Genomic DNA, 19359 nt, shown 5'->3' with positions numbered 1-19359 from the left:
AGCAAAAGCAGTGATAAGAGGGAAGTTCATATCACTTCAGGCATATATGAACAAACAAGAGAGAGCCCAAGTGAACCACTTAACTTCCCACCTTAAGGAACTAGAAAAAGAAGAACAAAGACAACCCAAAACCAGCCGAAGAAAGATAATAAAAATCAGAGCAGAAATAAATGAATTAGAGAACAGAAAAACTATAGAAAAAATTAATAGAACAAGGAGCTGGTTCTTTGAAAAGATCAACAAAATTGACAAACCCTTGGCAAGACTTACCAAGGAAAAAAGAGAAAGAACTCATATAAACAAAATCCAAAATGAAAGAGGAGAAATCACCACGGACACCGTAGATATACAAAGAATTATTGTAGAATACTATGAAAAACTTTATGCCACTAAATTCAACAACCTAGAAGAAATGGATATATTCCTAGAACAATACAACCTTCCTAGACTGAGTCAAGAAGAAGCAGAAAGCCTAAACAGACCTATCAGTAGAGAAGAAATAGAAAAAACCATTAAAAACCTCCCCAAAAATAAAAGTCCAGGCCCAGACGGCTATACCAGCGAATTTTATCAAACATTCAAAGAAGACTTGGTTCCTATTCTACTCAAAGTCTTCCAAAAAATTGAAGAAGAAGCAATACTTCCAAACACATTTTACGAAGCCAACATAACCCTCATACCAAAACCAGGCAAGGATGGCACAAAAAAAGAAAACTACAGACCAATATCTCTAATGAATACAGATGCTAAAATACTAAACAAAATACTAGCAAATCGAATACAACAACATATTAAAAAAATAATACATCATGATCAAGTGGGATTCATCCCAGAATCTCAAGGATGGTTCAACATACGTAAAACGGTTAATGTAATACACCATATCAACAAAACAAAGAACAAAAACCACATGATCTTATCAATAGACGCAGAAAAGGCTTTTGATAAAATACAGCACAATTTTATGTTTAAGACTCTCAACAAAATGGGTATAGAAGGAAAATATCTCAACATGATAAAGGCCATATATGATAAACCATCAGCTAACATCATATTAAATGGCACTAAACTGAAGGCTTTCCCCCTTAAATCAGGAACAAGACAGGGTTGTCCACTCTCTCCACTCTTATTTAATGTGGTACTAGAGGTTCTAGCCAGAGCAATCAGACAAGACAAAGAAATAAAAGGCATCCATATCGGAAAAGAAGTAAAGGTATCACTTTTTGCAGATGATATGATACTATACATCGAAAACCCCAAAGAATCCACAAAAAGACTACTAGAAACAATAAGCCAATACAGTAAGGTCGCAGGATACAAAATTAACATACAGAAGTCAATAGCCTTTCTATATGCCAACAATGAAACAACTGAGAAGGAACTCAAAAGAACAATCCCCTTCACGATTGCAACAAAAAAAATAAAATACTTAGGAATAAACATAACAAAGAATGTAAAGGACTTATATAATGAAAACTATAAACCATTGTTAAGGGAAATCGAAAAAGATATAATGAGATGGAAGAATATACCTTGTTCTTGGCTAGGAAGAATAAATATAATCAAGATGGCTATATTACCCAAAGCAATATACAAATTTAATGCAATTCCCATCAAACTTCCAATGACATTTTTTAAAGAAATAGAGCAAAAAATCATCAGATTTATATGGAACTATAAAAAACCCCGAATAGCCAAAGCAATCCTAAAGAAAAAGAATGAAGCTGGGGGCATTTCAATACCTGACTTCAAACTCTATTATAGGGCCACGACAATCAAAACAGCATGGTATTGGCAGAAAAATAGACACTCAGACCAATGGAACAGAATAGAAAGTCCAGAAATAAAACCACATATATATAGTCAAATAGTTTTTGATAAAGGGGCCAACAACACACAATGGAGAAAAGAAAGCCTCTTCAATAAATGGTGCTGGGAAAACTGGAAAGCCACATGCAAAAGAATGAAACTGGACTACAGTCTCTCCCCCTGTACAAAAATTAACTCAAAATGGATCAAAGATCTAAACATAAGACCTGAAACAATTAAGTACATAGAAGAAGACATAGGTACTCAACTCAGGGACCTGGGTTTTAAAGAGCATTTTATGAATTTGACTCCAATGGCAAGAGAAGTGAAGGCAAAAATTAATGAATGGGACTACATCAGACTAAGAAGTTTTTGCTCAGCAAGAGAAACTGATAACAAAATAAACAGAAAGCCAACTAAATGGGAAATGATTTTTTCAAACGACAGCTCAGATAAGGGCCTAATATCCAAAATATACAAAGAACTCATAAAACTCAACAACAAACAAACAAACAATCCAATAAAAAAATGGGAAGAGGATATGAATAGACACTTCTCCCAGGAAGAAATACAAATGGCCAACAGATATATGAAAAGATGCTCATCTTCTTTAGCTATTAGAGAAATGCAAATCAAAACGGCAATGAGATACCACCTCACACCTGTTCGATTAGCTGTTATTAGCAAGTCAGGTAACAGCAAATGTTGGAGAGGCTGTGGAGAAAAAGGAACCCTCATACACTGTTGGTGGGAATGTAAAGTAGTACAACCATTATGGAAGAAAGTATGGTGGTTCCTCAAAAAACTGAAAATAGAACTACCTTATGACCCAGCAATCCCTCTACTGGGTATATATCCCAAAAACTCAGAAACATTGATACGTAAAGACACATGCAGCCCCATGTTTATTGCAGCATTGTTCACAGTGGCCAGGACATGGAAACAACCAAAAAGCCCATCAATAGATGACTGGATAAAGAAGATGTGGCACATATACACTATGGAATACTACTCAGCCATAAGAAATGATGACATCAGAACATTTACAGCAAAATGGTGGGATCTTGATAACATGATACGAAGCGAAATAAGTAAATCAGAAAAAAACAGGAACTGTATTATTCCATACGTAGGTGGGACATAATAGTGAAACTAAGAGACATTTATAAGAGTGTGGTGGTTACGGGGGGGGGGGAGGGGGGAATGGGAGAGGGATAGGGGGTGGGGAGGGGCACAAAGAAAACAAGATAGAAGGTGACAGAGGACAATCTGACTTTGGGTGGTGGGTATGCAACATAATTGAACGACAAGATAACCTGGACTTGTTATCTTTGAATATATGTATCCTGATTTATTGATGTCACCCCATTAAAAAAATAAAATTATATAAAAAAAAAATATATAAGAGGAAGCAATACTTCCCAACATATTTTATGAGGCCTACATAATTCTCATATGAAAACCTGGCAAGGACTACACTAAAAGTATAAACTACAGAACAATATCTCTAATGAATACAGATGCAAAATTCCTAACCAAAATGCTAGAAAATCAAATACAACAATACATTAAAAATAATAACACATCATGACCAAGTGGGATTCATTCCAGGAGCACAAGGATGGTTCAACATACAGAATTCAATGAATGTATTAAATCACACCAACAGAATAAAGAATAAAAAACGTATGATCCTATCAGCAGATGCAGCAAAGACAGTAAATAAGATAAAATATACCTCTGTGTTTAAAACACTCAATAAAATAAAAAATAGGAGGAAAATATCTCAACATAATAAAGGCCATATATAAAAAAAATCATCAGGTAATATTATACTAAATGGTGAAAAAAACATGAAGTCTTTTCTCTAAAATCAGGACAAGACTTCCCATTGTCTCCACTCTTATTCAACATAGTTCTGGAAGTTTTATAGCAATCAGGCAAGAAAGAGAAATAAAAGGTGTTCCTATAAAGAAAGAAGTAAAGGTATTGCTATTTGTAGATAATATGCTCTTATATATAGAAACCCAAAAAATTCCACCAAAATTATTAGAAACATAAACCAATACAGTAAATTCACAGGATACAAAATCAATATACAAAATTGCACTGTTTTCCTATATCCCATAAAGAAACATGGAAAAATGAAATAAAAATTAATTTCTTTTACAATTATAACAAAAATAATAAAATACCTAGACATAAACTTAACAAAGATGTGAAGGACCTATATATTGAAAGTTACAGAACACTACAGAAAAAAAATTTTAAAGATACAATAAAATGAAAAATGATTTTATGTTCATGGGTTGGAAGAATCAAAATAGTTAAAATGGCCATATTACCCAAAGCAATATACAAATTTAGTGCAATCTCTACCAAAATCCCAATGTCACTTTTTATAGAAATAGAAAAGAAAAGCACCAGGATTGTATGGAACTATAGAAAAATCTTAATAGCCAAAGCAATACTGAGGAGAAAGAATGAAGCCAGTGGTATCACACTACCTGATTTCAAATTATACTATAGAGTCACGATAATCAAAACACCATGGTATTCACAGAAGAACAGATATACAGACCAATGAAACAGAATTGAGAGCTCAGAGAGAAGAAAAAAACATAGATAGGGACAAAACATTTTTGACAAAGGATCAAAAACCACAAAATAAAGAATATAAATCCCCTTTAATAAATTGTGCTGGGACAACAGTAAAGCCACATGTAAAAGAATAAAACTTGACTACAGTTTATTCTCCTGCACAAAAATAAATTTTAAATGGATCAAAGACCTAAAAATAAAATCTGAACCTATAAATTACATAGAAGAAAACATGGGTACTAACTTCATGGCCACAGGATATAGGGAACAATTTATGAATTTGACCCCAATGGCAAGGGAAGTAAAGGCAAAAATATGGAAATGGGATTTTATCAAACTTAAAAGCATCTGCATAGCAAAAGAAACTGAAAACAAAACACACAGGCAGCCAAGTAAGTGAAAGATGATATTTGAAAACAATAGCTTTGATCAGGGATTAATATCCAAAATACACAAAGAACTCAAAAAGTTAAGCAACAAACAAGAAAATAATTCTATTAAAAATGGGGAGAGGTTGTGAACAGACACTTCTTCCAAGAAAGCATACAAATGGCCTACAGATAAATAAAAAAAATTGTTCATCTTCACTAGCTATTCAAGAAAAGAAAAGCAAAACTACAATGAGATACCACCTCACATCTGTTAGAGTGCCTATTATTAACAAGACAGGTAATAACAAGTGTTGGAGAGTCTGCAGAGAAAAAGGGACCTTCATGCACTGTTGGCAGGAATATAAAGTAGTACAAGAGTTAAGAAATAAAGTATGGTGGTTATTCAAAAAATTAAGAACAGAATTACCCTCTTATCAAGAAATCCCTTCCTATGTATCTATCTAAAAAACTCGAAATTTTTGGTACGTAAAAACATATGCATCCCCATGTTCATCACAACATTATTCATTGTGGCTAGGACATAGAAAAAAACCAAAGTGTCCCCTGATAGAGGACTGGATAAAGATGTGGTACGCAAAAAGCCCATCAATAGATGACTGGATAAAGAAGATGTGGCACATATACACCATGGAATACTACTCAGCCATAAGAAATGATGACATCGGATCATTTATAGCAAAATGGTGGGACCTTGACAACATTATACAGAGTGAAATAAGTAAATCAGAAAAAACCAGGAACTGCATTTTTCCATACATAGATGGGACATAAAAGTGAGACCAAGAGACATTGATAAGAGTGTGGTGGTTACGGGGGGAGGGAGGAGAGGGAGAGGGAAGGGGGAGGGGGAGGGGCACAAAGAGAACTAGATAGAGGGTGACAGGACAATCTGACTTTGGGTGATGGGTATGCAACATAATTGAACTTTAAGATAACCTGGACATGTTATCTTTGAATATATGTATCTTGATTTACTGATGTCACCCCATTAAAAATAAATACAATTAAAAAAAAAAGATGTGGTACGTATATACAATGGAATACTATGCCATAAAAAATAATATCATCGTGACATTTATGACAACATGGATTGACCGTGAGAACATTATACTGAGTGAATTATGTAAATCAAAGAAGCTAAGAACTGTATGATTTTACACATATGTGGAATAAAAACTAAGACTCATGGACAAAGATAAAAGTGAAGTGGTATGGTGATGTATGTAGGGGAGAGCAATGAAAAAGGAGTGTTGGCAAGGGTGGAAAAAGGGATAAATATAAGGTGATAGAAAATGATTTGACATTGGATGATGGGTAAACAACATAAACATCTGTTCAAATGCTACAAAAATGTGTACCTGAAACCTATGTACTCATTTTTTTTTATTAATTGTAATTTATTGTGTTAACAAGAATTCAAGTGTCCCACTCAATATAACACTCTAAACCCCCATCACCTTGACCATCACACTCCATTTTATCCCCTTCCCTTAACTCCCTCCACCCTTCCCTCTGGGATTTGCAGTCCTGTTATCTATATCTAAGTGTTATGTGTATATAATTTCATTAATCCCTTCATCTACTCTGATCACATCTTCTAATCCCTCTTCCCTCTATCATCTGTTCCTCTGGTAGAGACATTGCCTCTACCTCTATTTCATTACTCTGTTCACTTTGTTCATTAGATTCTACATATAAGTGAGAGCATATAATATTTATCTTTTTCTTCCTGGCCTACTTCACTCAGCATAAGAATTTCCAGGTTCAACAGCAATCGGACAAGAAGAAATAAAAGAAATCCAAATTAGAAAAGAAGAAGTAAAACTATCATTATTTTCTGATGATATGATACTGTACATAGAAAACCCTAAAGTCTCAGTCAAAAAATTATTGCACCTAATAAATAAATTTAGCAATGTGGCAGGATATAAAATTAATATTCAGAAATCAGAGGCATTTTTATATACCAACAATGAACTGTCTAAAAAAGAAATTAAGAAAACAATCTCCTTCACTATTGCAACAAAAAAATAAAGCACCTAGGAGTAAATTTAACCAAAGAGGTTAAAGACTTGGACTTGGAAAATTATAAAATATTGATAAAAGAAATCAAGGAAGATACAATCAAGTGGAAGCATACACCATGTTCATGGATAGAAAAAATAAACATCATTAAAATGTCTAGATTACCCAAAACAATTTATAAATTCAATGCAATTCCTCTTAAAATACCAATGACATGCTTCAAAGATATAGAACAAATATTCAAAATATTTATATGGAACCAAAAAAGAACATGAATAACCTCACCAATCTTGAAAATGAAGAATAAAGTGGGTGGTATCACACTTCCTGATATCAAGTTATACTACAAAGCCATTGTACTTAAAACAGCTTGGTACTGGCATAAGAACCAGCATATAGTTTAATGGAACAGAACAAAGAACCCAGAAAAAAACCCACAACTTTATGGACAATTGATATTTGACAAAAGAGGCAAGAGCATACAATAGAGGAAAGACAGTTTCTTTAACAAATGGTGTTGGGAAAACTGGACAGCTATCTGCAAAATAATGAAACAACCACCAACTTATACCACTCACAAAAATAAACTCAAAATGGATAAAAGACTTAAATGTAAGTCATGAAACCATAAGCAATTTAGAAAAAGACAAAGGCAGTAAGCTCTCCAACATCTCTTGCAGCAATAAATTAGCTGATTTATCTTCATGGGAAAGTGAAATAAAGAACAGGATAAACAACTGAGACTATATCAAATTAAAAAGCTTTTGCACAGCTAAAGACAATATGAATAAAATAAAAAGGCAAACTGAGCAATGGGAGAACATGTTCAATAATATGTCTGATAAGGGGTTAATAACCAAAATTTATAAAGAACTTGTAAATCTCAACACCAGAACGATAAAAATCCACTCAAAAAATGAGCAAAAGAAATAAATAGACACTTCTCAAAAGAGGATATACAGATGGCCAATAGGCATATGAAAAAAATGTTCAATGTCACTAATCATTAGAGAAATACAAATTAAAACCACAATGAGATATCACCTCACATCAGTCAAAATGACACTCATTAACAAAACAATACATAACAAGTGCTGGTGAGGATATGGAGAAAAGGGAACCCTCCTGCACTGCTGGTGAGAATGCTAACTGGTGCAGCCACTATGGAAAAAAATATGGAGGTTTCTCAAAAAATTAAAAATGAAACTTCCTTTTGACTCAGCTATCCCACTTTTCGGAATATATCCTAAGAACACCAAATCACTGACTCAAAAAATGAAATGCACCCTCATGTTTATGGCAGCATTGTTTACAATAGCCAAGATCTGAGAGCAGCCCAAGTGTCCATCAGTGTATAAGTGGATTAAAAAGCTGTCATACATATACACAATGGAATACTATGGGGCCATGAAAAAGAAGGGAATCTTTACCTTTTGCGACAACATGGATGGACCTGGAAATTATTATGTTAAGTGAAATAAGCCAGGCAGAGAAAGAAAAATATCATATGATCTCACATATATGTGGAATCCAATGAAAAAAGTGAAGTGAAGAACAAAATAGAGGCAGAGGCGGGATCAATGGGACCAGAGGGAAGCGGACAGAGGGAAAGGGGAGGAGAGGATGGAATCAGAAAAGGGAAAGAGATTTGTGAAGTTATATATACATAACACAGCATTATAAAGAGCAGAAAAGCAAATCCTGGAGGGAAAAGGGAATGGAGTAGGGGAGAGGGGGGCACAAAGGATGTGGAGGGGAATATGGGGGTGGGGTGATGTATTTGGTGGGACACTTAAATCTATGTAAACACAATAAATTTAAATCAATAAAAAATTAATTAATTAAAAAAAACACAGAAAGGCCAAACAGAATACAGTGTGTCCGTAAAGTCATGGTGCACTTTTGACTGGTCACAGGAAAGCAACAAAAGATGATAGAAATGTGAAATCTGCGCCAAATAAAAGGAAATTCTCCCAATTTCATTCCTCTTCAGTGCAGTTTGATGTGGGCTCATGCACAGATTTTTTAGGGCTCCTTATGTAGCTATTCTGTATAGACTCTACAGATTCGTCACTGACTGATGGCCTACCAGAACGGGGTTTCTCCACCAAACTGCCGGTTTCCTTCAACTGTTTATCCCACCGAGTAATGTTATTCCTATGTGGTAGTGCTTCATTATAAATGCGCCGATATTCATGTTGCACTTTGGTCACAGATTCAAATTTAGCGAGCCAGAGAACACACTGAACTTTCCTCTGTACCGTTCATGTCTTGACTGGCATGGCCGTGGGCTGCTCCGCTGTATACATGGTGTTATGTCATCATCTGTGCATGCTCACATGCTGTCACATCATCCTACAGAAACTGGGAGGGTTTTCCTTTTATTTGGTGCAGATTTCACATTTCTATCATCCTTTGTTGCTTTCCTGTGACTGGTCAAAAGTGCACCATGACTTGACAAACACACTGTGTAATGTATTTCTCTTTCCACAGTAGCATTTCATTTTTCTGTATGTACGATTACTGAAACTGAGCTTTGTAAGACGAGGACATTTTAAATAACCACATCATAAATACAAGGTTGCTTTGGAAATAGACATGATATTGGGGAATAATATTTTTATCTTTCATAAAATATTGACTAGCCATGACCTTCTTTGTTGGGATCTATACCTCCAGGAAACAAATGGGTACCATTTGGTTTGGCATCACAACATAGTAGTTGTGCTTTTTGGATGCAGAGCACAGCAATAAACAGTAAACTTTATTACTTGTGGATAATCATAAAAGTCAATTGATTATTACATCATTGTTTTTTCTTTCTATTCATCAGTGGTGGACTATTTTATATTTACAATGTAATCATCAACTTTATCATTCTTACATCTCTCCTCTGATTATTGTACTATTTATTTTTGTCAGTTTCTTTAGGTATCTATAGTTGCTCAAATTGTATCAAATTCAGAAATTCATATTTTATTTTAGTATTGTTTCTGTTCTGAATAATATCAGCAAAATCAAGTAAAGTGAACATCTTAAAAATTTGAGATAGGAACTCTTGGCATCAGGGTTAGGGAACCGTGAATGGAACAGAGGAACAATGCAAACGATACCATTTCACACATGCAGAGCTTCTACCTTCATGAGGATGCTTGAGGGTGTCATTTGAATAATATATATAAGCAAAATGTGGTTCCAAATTTATTTTATTCTCCCTGAAGGTGCTATAAACTAATATTCCTAACTTTTTGCAGAGTCAATTGTTTTTCCCTTGGTAGACAAACTGTTTAGTCATGATTTGATGAAGGCAGAGAAAATGAAAACTACAGTAATAGAGCTCAAATTTCTTGGGACTAGTAACTGCATTTACTCTTCACAATATTATGTCATTGCAATAAAGAACAAGACTTTAACACACACACACATACACACACACACACACACACACACACACACACACACACACACACGAATCTCCAGGTCCATCAATGCCATTGTAAAAGGTAAGATTTCCTTCTTTTTCACAGCCATGTAGTATTCCATTGTGTATATGTACCACAGCTTTTTAATCCACTCATCGACTGATGGACACTTGGGCTATTTCCAGACCTTGGCTATTGTAAACAATGCTGCAATAAACATGGAGGTGCATATCTTCTTTTGAATCAGTGATTTGGTATTCTTAGCATATATTCTTAAAAGTGAGATAGCTGGGTCAAAAAGAATTTCCATTTTTTATTTTTTTGAGGAATCTCCATACTGTTTGCCAAAGTGGCTGCACAAGTCTGCATTCCCGCCAGTAGTGCAGGAGGGTTCCTTTTTCTCTACACCCTTGGCAGCATTCATTGTGTGCCAATTTGTTAATGAGTGCCATTCTTACATCTGTGCGGTGGTATCTTATTGTGGTTTTAACTTGCATTTCTCTGATGATTAATGATGTTAAACATTTTTTCATATGCTTATTTGCCACCTGTATGTACTCTTTGGAGAAGTGTCTTCTCAGTTCCTTTCCCCATTTTTAATTGGACTGTTTACCTCCCTGGTGTTGAGTTTTACAAGTTCTTTACAAATTTTGCTTATTATCCCTTTAGCAGATGTATTGACAAATATGTTTTCCCATTGTGAGGGTTGTCTTTTTATTTGTTCATGGTGTCTTTTGCTGTGAAAAAGCTTTTTTGTTTTATATAGTCTCATTTGTTTACTTTGTGCTTTATTTCACTTGCCCATTAAGATAAATCGGCAAAAATATTTCTATAAAATATATTTTCTTCCAAGATGTTTATGGTTTCATGACTTAGAAATTTAAGTCTTTTATCCATTTTGAGTTTATTTTTGTGAATGGTGTAAGTTGGTGGTCTAGTTTCATTTTTTTTTTTTTTTTGCATACATCTGTCCAACTTTCACAACACCATTTATTAAAGAGACTGTCTTTACTCCATTGTATGCTCTTACCTTCTTTGTCAGATATCAATTGACCATTATGATTTGGATTTATTTCTGGATTCTCTGTTCTGTTCCATTGATCTGTATCCCTGTTCATTTGCATGAACCAAGCTGTTTTGATTACTATGGACTTGCAGTATAGCTTGATATCAGGAAGTGATACCTCCCAATTTATTCTTCATTTTCAGTATTGCTGAGGCTGTTTGTGTTATTTTTTGGTTCCATATAAATTTTGAAAGTATTTGACCTGTATCTTTGAAGTATGCCATTGGTATTTTAATAGGAATTGCATTGAATTTATATGTTGCTTTGGGTAATATAGATATTTCAATGATGTTTATTCTTCCTATCCATGAACATGGTATATGCTTCCAGTTGTTTATATCTTCCTTGATTTCTTTTTTCAATGTCTTATAATTTTCAGAGTACAAGTCTTTTACTGCCTTTGTTAAATTTACTTCTAGGTGATTTTTTTTTTTTTTGTTACAATAGTGAAAGGGGTTGTTTCCTTGATTTTTTTTCAGACAATTCATTGTTGGTGTATAAATGCAACTGATTTCTTAATATTAATTTTATATCCTGCCACCTTACTGAATTCATTTATCAGGCCCAGTAGTTTTTTGACTAAGACTTTAGGGTTTTCTACATACAGTATCATGTTGTAAGCAAATACTGACAGTTTTATTTCTTCTTTTCCAACTTGGATGCCTTTTATTTTTTCTTTTCTAATTGCTGTGGCTAGGATTTTCAGAACTATATTAAATAAGAGTGGTGAAAATGGGCTCCCCTGCCTTGTTCCTGATGTTAAGTGGATTGCTTTTAATTTCTGCACATTGAGTATGATGTTGGCTGTCGATTTGTCATAGATGACCTTTATTATGTTGAGGTATGTTCCCTATATTCCCATTTTTCTAAGAATTTTGATCATAACTGGGTGCTTGATTTTATCAAATGCTTTTTACGAACCTGTTGATATAATAATGTGACTTTTATCCTCCCTTTTTTGTGATGAATCATATTGATTGATTTGTGAATATTGTACTAGCCTTGCCTCCCTGGAATAAATCCACTTGATCATGATGTATGATTTTTTTTTTTTATGTATTGCTGGATCCGGTTTGCTAATATTTTGGTGAGAATTTTAGCATGTACGTTCATTTGGAATATTGGCCTATAACTTTTGTTCTTTGTAGTACTCTTACCTGTTTTTGGAATGAGGATAATATTTGCCTCATAAAATGAGCTTTGAAGTCTTCCCTCTTGAAGTTTTTGAAAGCTTGAGAAAGATAGGTGTAGCTCTTTTTTAAATGTTTGGTAAAATTCGCCTTTGAGGCCATCTGGTCCAGGACTGTTGTTTGCTCAGAGTTTTTTTGATAACTGTTTCAATTTTATTTCTTGTATTCAGTCTGTTTAGGTTTTTGAATTCTTCCAGATAGAGTTTTGGAAGATTGTATGTTTCTAGGAATTTATTCATTTCACCTAGGTTTCTAATTTTTTGGCATACAGATCTTTATAGTATTTTCTTAAAATCCTTTGTATTTCTGTGGTGTCCATTGTTACCTCTCCACTTTCACTTTTAATTTTATTTATTTGAGTCCTCTCTTTTTTTTTTTTTTTGATGAGTCTGGTTAAAACTTCATCAATATTCTTTACCTTTTCAGAGAATTCTTGTTTCATTGATATTTCTTATTTTTTATTGTTTTTTGGGTTTTTTTTTAGCCTCTGTGTCATTTATTTCCACTATGATAATTATTATTTTCTTCCTTCTACTTTCTCCAAGCTTTATTTGTTCTTTTTCTAGTTATTTTAGATGCAGGGTTAAGTTGTTTATTTGAGATTTTTCTTGCTTCCAGAGGTATGCCTGTAATCTTATGAACTTCTTTCTCTGGACTGCTTTTGCTGTGTCCCATAAATTTTGAGTTATATGTTTATTTTCATTTGTTTCAAGGAAATTTTTTATTTCTTCCTTGATCTTGCTGTTAACACATTTGTTTTTAGTAACATGTTATTTGGCATCCAAGTGTTTGAATGTTTTTCAGTGTTTCTACTGTAGTTAATTTATAGTTTCATGTCATTATGATAAGATGCTTGATATGATTTCTATTTTCTTAAATTTATTGAGACTTATTTTGTGTCTTAGTATGTGGTATATCCTAGAGAATGTACCGTGAGCACTTGAAAAAAATATATTTTGCTGCTTTGGTGTAAAAGGTTCTGGAGATACATATTAAATTCAGTTGATCTAGAATGTCATTTAAGGCAGGTGTTTCTTTGTTAATTTTTTTGTCTGGAGGACCTATCCATTGATGTTATAGGAGTATTAAAATACCCTACTGTTATAGTATTTCTGTTGATCTCACACTTTATGTCCATAAAAATTTGCTTTACATATTTAGGTGCTCCTATATTAGGCACATATATATTTACAATGGTTATATCCACCTGTTGAATTTCTCCCTTTGTCATTATGTGGTGACCTTATCTCTTACTATAGCCTTTGTTTTAAAGTCTATTTTGTCAGATAAAAGTATTGATACCCGAGATTTTTTTTAATGTGCATCTGCATTAAATATTTTTTTCCATCCCTTCACTTTCAGTGTATGAGAATATTTCATTCTGAGATAGGTGTCTTGTAGACAGCATATGTACAGGTCCTGATTTTTTATCCATGCTTTTGTTTGGAGCATTTAATCCATTTACATTTAAGGTTATTATTGATATGCAGTTGTTTATTGTCATTTTATTCTTTAAATATTCAATCCTCTTTACTCAATATATTTTTTTCTTTGCTCTTTTTTACAGCAGACCTCTTAACATTTCTTGCAGTACTGGTTTGGTTGTAATGAATTCCTTAAGTCTATTTTGTGTGGGAAACTTTTTATTTCCTTCAGTTTTAAATAATAGCCTTGGTGGACAATGTACTCTAGGTTGCAAGTTCTTGCTTTGCATCATTTTAAATATTTCTTGCCAATCCCTTCTGGACTCAAGTGTTTCTGTTGATGAGTCAAATGTCATTCTAATGGGGGCTCCTCTATAGCTAATTACTGCTTTTCTCTTGCACCTTTTAGTATTCTTTGTTTGTCTCTTAACTTTAGCATCATAATTATGATGTGTCTTGTTGTAGGCCTTCTTGGGTTCCTCTTTAATGGGATTCTTTATGTTTCCTAAACTTGTGTGACATTTTTTAATCAATTTAGGGACATTTTCAGCTATGATTTTTTCAAAAAGATTATTCCTTGTTCCTTCTCTTCTTCTTCAGGAACCTCTATAATGTGAATGCTTTTTCTCTTTATGTTGTCACAGAGCTCTCTTAGAGTTCCCTCAGTCTTTTGTACCTTGTTTTGTTTGCTGTTTTGTTTCCATGTTTTTGTTTATCTTGTCCTCTAAACAACTGATTTGATCCTCTGCTTTATCCAGCCTGCTGTTGATTTCAAGTGCAGTCTTCTTTTCTAATATTGTATTTATAATTTCTGACTCATTCTTTTTTATGATTTCAATGTCCTTTTTGATGCTTGCTATCTCTTATTTATGTGCTTATTATTTTCATACATTGTTCCTCTAAGATCCTTTAGCATCTTAGAAATCATTATTTTAAACTCTGCATCTGGTGATTTGGTTACTTCCAACTTGTTCAGTTATTTTCCTGGGGATTTCTCTTGTTGATTCATTTGGGTCACATTTCTTTTTTCTTTTTTCTTTTTTTTTTTCCATTTTTCCAAAGCTGGAAACGGGGAGGCAGTCAGACAGACTCCCGCATGCGCCCGACCCGGATCCACCCGGCATGACCACCAGGGGGCGATGCTCTGCCCCTCTGGGGCGTTTCTCTGTTGCATCCAGAGCCATTCTAGCACCTGAGGCAGAGGCCATAGAGCCATCGTCAGTGCCTGGGCCATCTTTTGCTCCAATGGAGCCTCGCTGCGGGAGGCGAAGAGAGAGACAGAGAGGAAGGAGAGGAGGAGGGGTGGAGAAGCAGATGGGCACTTCTCCTGTGTGCCCTGGCCAGGAATCAAACCCGGGACTCCTGCATGCCAGGCCGACACTCTACCGCTGAGCCAACCGGTCAGGGCCTGGGTCACATTTCTTTGCCCATTTTGTCTGTGTATCAGGTAGTGCTGTCCAACATTGAAATTTTTCTGGTGTCTTTATTGGGAAGATGGGCTCAGTGGTACTGACCTCTAAGCCACTTGTTTTCCTAGTTCTAGGAATGCTTCTTGAAGGTACTATATTTCCTTCTGTTGTATGTGAGTATTGTATGCAGTTGGTCCTTTCATTGGTATGGTTATCTTTTCAGGCTTGTTGGCTCTAAGAATCAACTGTGATCATGTGCATTACACACTGTGCAATGTCTGTCCTGTTGGGCATATTTATTCTCCATGGTGTCTGGTGCCTGCTAGACTCCACCTTTGAGCATGCTGCTTGTGTAGGTAGCTGAGTCCAGGGTTGATGCTGTCTTCTACTCATTACCAGTTGTGTTGGTTTTAGGTCTTCTTGGGTTGGCATTAGTTGTTGTTTGTAACCCATTTTTGGCTACATGTTTGCAGCTACTGCATTTTTCTCTCTTTCTGTCTCCTTATTCTGTGCCTAGGTAGTAAGGAGGGGCCATCCTTTTTATAATGATCAGCTTTCTCCTGCTTAGAGGTGATAACAGGTATGTAAAAGCCCCAAGATTTGTAAAATTTGTCTCCACTATTCTACTGCTCCTCCTCCACTTGCAGCTAACTGGTCTTCCCACAGAGTCTTCTGTAGTAAGACTGTAGTGTGGGCTCAAATTGGCCTCACCCAACTGACCTCTCTATAGGTTGCACACTTGTAGAGTTAGAGCAGGTGAGGTTGTGGATACAACATTAGTGGTACCTCCTACTTCAGGGGTCTCTTGGTCAGTAGCTCTGTACAGGGAATGTGGCCCCTACTCCAGGGCATAATCCCTCAGCTACAGTTGGATACTCAAATTTTATTTCTCCTCAACAAGGTGAGAAGCAGGTTCTGACAGTGTAGTTGTCAATCTGCTATGCAGAAGTTCTTTCAGCTAGTGAGGCTCTGGCCTCAGGGAGGAATATTAAGAGAGTCCTCTCCTGGTGCTGACTATGCCCCTCCCAAAGGTGGCTAAGCCCCTTGACCAGATACAACAATAAACTCACAGGGAACCACACATTAAATGTCCATGATCTAAGCCTCTCTCCCTTTCCCCTGTGGAATATAGCCCAGTAGGGTAGGCTATCCAGTGACCAGGCCAGCTGATGGTGAAGCTCCACTCTATCCAATGCACATGAGCTGATATTCTAGTGCTGATCACAGAGAGTGAAATTCACCTCAGCTGGGCCATGTTTGAGCAGCCTTTCCTTAGGATACCAGTCTAGCAAGGGTTGTTAGGTCGTGATCTGATACTTTCCGCAGCTGGCCCCTGGATGTGCCAGCCCTGGACCTCCCTGGCAGAAACCCAGTGCAGACCAGTGGCAGACAGTGCACATGACCAGCCCTCAGCAACTTTTGGAGCTACAAGCAGTCCAGAGTTTATGAATGCCTCTGTTTGGTATTGGCCCAGGTGTATGTGGAAATACCAAGCTGTACTCCTAGGTTGGCTTTTATTCACACTAGGCCTGGGGGACAATTTCACTGGAAAGCCACATTTTCCTGAGTCCCACCTCCTGAAGCCTCTGTCTGCTGGATACTTGTTGGGTTTGGCCACTGAAAAAAAACCTCTGGTAGAGTGTAAAACCTGTGGCACTTCAGGGGTTAGGAAGGGTGGTGGGTGTGGATCTGCCTTTTGGCCCATGGTGTTAATCTCTCCAGACTCTTCACAGACCTCAGTAGGGTGTGGCCTGAGGAACTCAGTGGGTGTGGCCTCTGAAAACAAGAGGTGTGGTCTGCCCGCACTCCATTTTCTACTGAGTCTTTCATGAGGCAGAATCACCAGTCTTAGTTTCAGAAGCATTGGGGAGAAAACTTGCCACAACACCAGAAAATTGAGTTACTGATGCACCCCCTGATTTCTGGCTTCTCAGTATGACTCATTCTCCATGACTTTGGCATGAGACTCTTGAGGATGAAGCAGTTGCTTTTTCCCAGGCTGATTCTGCTTAGAGATAACTTTTCCACCCAAGAAAGATGGGACTACATTATTGGAGAATGACTCAGCACAGGGTTCCAGTGGCTGTTCCCCGCAGTGTCTCCCTCTGGACCTTCAACTTTACAATCTTCTCATGCAACTCTAATCCTCTCAGCTCTCTCTCAACCAGAACCCCAGGTAAGAGGCTGTAAACCAGATTTTCTATGTGGGCCCTAAGACGGAGCCTGCATCTCCGAGAGTTCTGTCTCTTTCTTACAGACAGAAACTCAGCTCTTTTAACTTCCAAATGCTAGGTAGGCACCTCTTATAGATTCTGGTAACCTAGGCTGGAGCTCTGGACCTGGGGTTGAGGACCCACACCTCTCAGGGCAACCCTTCTCACAGTGAGAGTTCCTCTGGCCCTCAACCACCACTCTCTACTGGGAGTGGGGCTGCATTTTTGTATTTCTTCCCTTTCTACCAGTCTTGCTGTGGCTTCTTCTGTGACACTTGGTTATAGACTCCTCTTTGTTGAGTCCAAAACTGGATTTTCAAGATGATTGTTTGTAACTTTGTTCCTGGGTGATGCCAGTTGAAACGTTTGCCTGTTCTGTCACCATCTTAGAATCCCCAAAACCTATATACTCTTATCAATCAATCAATGACTTGATTTTCTAAGTAAATATTAAAAATAAATAAATAAATATGAAAGGATACTCATCTTCATTAGCTCGTAGAGAAATGCAATTCACAGCTACAATGAGATATCACCTCACAGCTCTTAAACTATTATCAACAAGGCAGGTAGTAATAAGTGTTGAAGAGGTGGTGGATAAAAAGGAACCCTTATTCACTGCTTATGGGAATGTAAACTAGTATGGCATTGTGTTAGAAAATGTGGTGGTTCCTCAAAATATTAAGAATAGAACTACCATATCACCAAGCAATTCCTCTACTGGGTATCTATCCAAGAAAATTGAAAATGTTGGTATGTAAACATACATGCACTACCACGTTCATCAAAGCATTATTCACATTAGATGAAGAAGAGTTGGTACATAAATACAATTGAATACTACTCAGCCATAAGAAATGATAATATTTTGCCATTTACATCATGGATGGACCTTATAAACATTATATTGAGTGAAATAACTAAATCAGAAAAAGCTAAAAACTATATGATTTCACACAGAAGTGCAATATAAAACTGAGACTCATGGATGTAGATAAATATAAAGTGGTTACCAGGGGGAAGGGGTTTTTTTGAAGGGGGTGGAGGAAGGGAATAAAATGGGACAAGTATGGAATGATGGAGAGTGATTTGACTTTGGTTAATGGGCACACTACATAGTCAACAGTTTAAATGCCATAGAGATGATTACCTAAAACCTATGTACTCTTATTAATCAATGTCACCATTTAAATTTAATTTTATAAATAAATAAAAGTAAATAAATAAATAAAATTTATTCAATAAAGAAAAAAATCATTTGCTTTAAAAACCTTATCTCAAGTTCTGCTTCTAGAGAAACTAATCTGAGAATCTGAGCATTGTGGTATCTCTGAAGTCAAAGAAAGAATTATGTTTAAACTTATACTTATATGATGCAATATATATATACACACACATTTTATTTAATAATAAAAAGGAACTAAGGGGGGGCTGAAAGACTCAACAAGGTTAAATGTGTTCACGTGGTACTAAAGAAATTAACTTATTTAGGAACAGACAAATTGACATTTTAGCAACAGAGTCATCATTGACAATATTGGTTGTACAAGTTGCCTTAGAGTTCTGGGATTGGAAGTCAGGCAGCAGCAGTGGTGGAGTGGTAGAGCAGAGTAGGAGGTAAGTAGAGAAAATAAAAAAAACTACTTCTTCTAGAGGTATAACTGGAAAGAAGATGAAAGATTTGTTAAAATTTTATTTAGAAAATTAACTTTAACAGAGTGACATGATCAATATGAATACATAGATGACAAGAGAAGATGAAAGATTTAAGTCACTTATACAGGAATTTTAAAAAAAAATTAAGATGG

General features: G+C 35.8%; 1 protein-coding gene across 3 annotated transcripts in view; it reads right to left on the bottom strand.

The window, feature by feature from the left end:
• GABRA3 (gamma-aminobutyric acid type A receptor subunit alpha3) overlaps nucleotides 1-19359 on the bottom strand; it is a 449120-nt gene that overhangs the window by 287122 nt on the left and 142639 nt on the right. The gene's annotated exons all lie outside the window — the stretch shown is intronic.

Source organism: Saccopteryx leptura, chromosome X, assembly GCF_036850995.1.
Source record: "Saccopteryx leptura isolate mSacLep1 chromosome X, mSacLep1_pri_phased_curated, whole genome shotgun sequence".
Classification (NCBI taxonomy): domain Eukaryota; kingdom Metazoa; phylum Chordata; class Mammalia; order Chiroptera; family Emballonuridae; genus Saccopteryx; species Saccopteryx leptura.
Note: the sequence above shows the minus strand (reverse complement) of the source record. Positions and strands in the feature narration are given on the sequence as shown.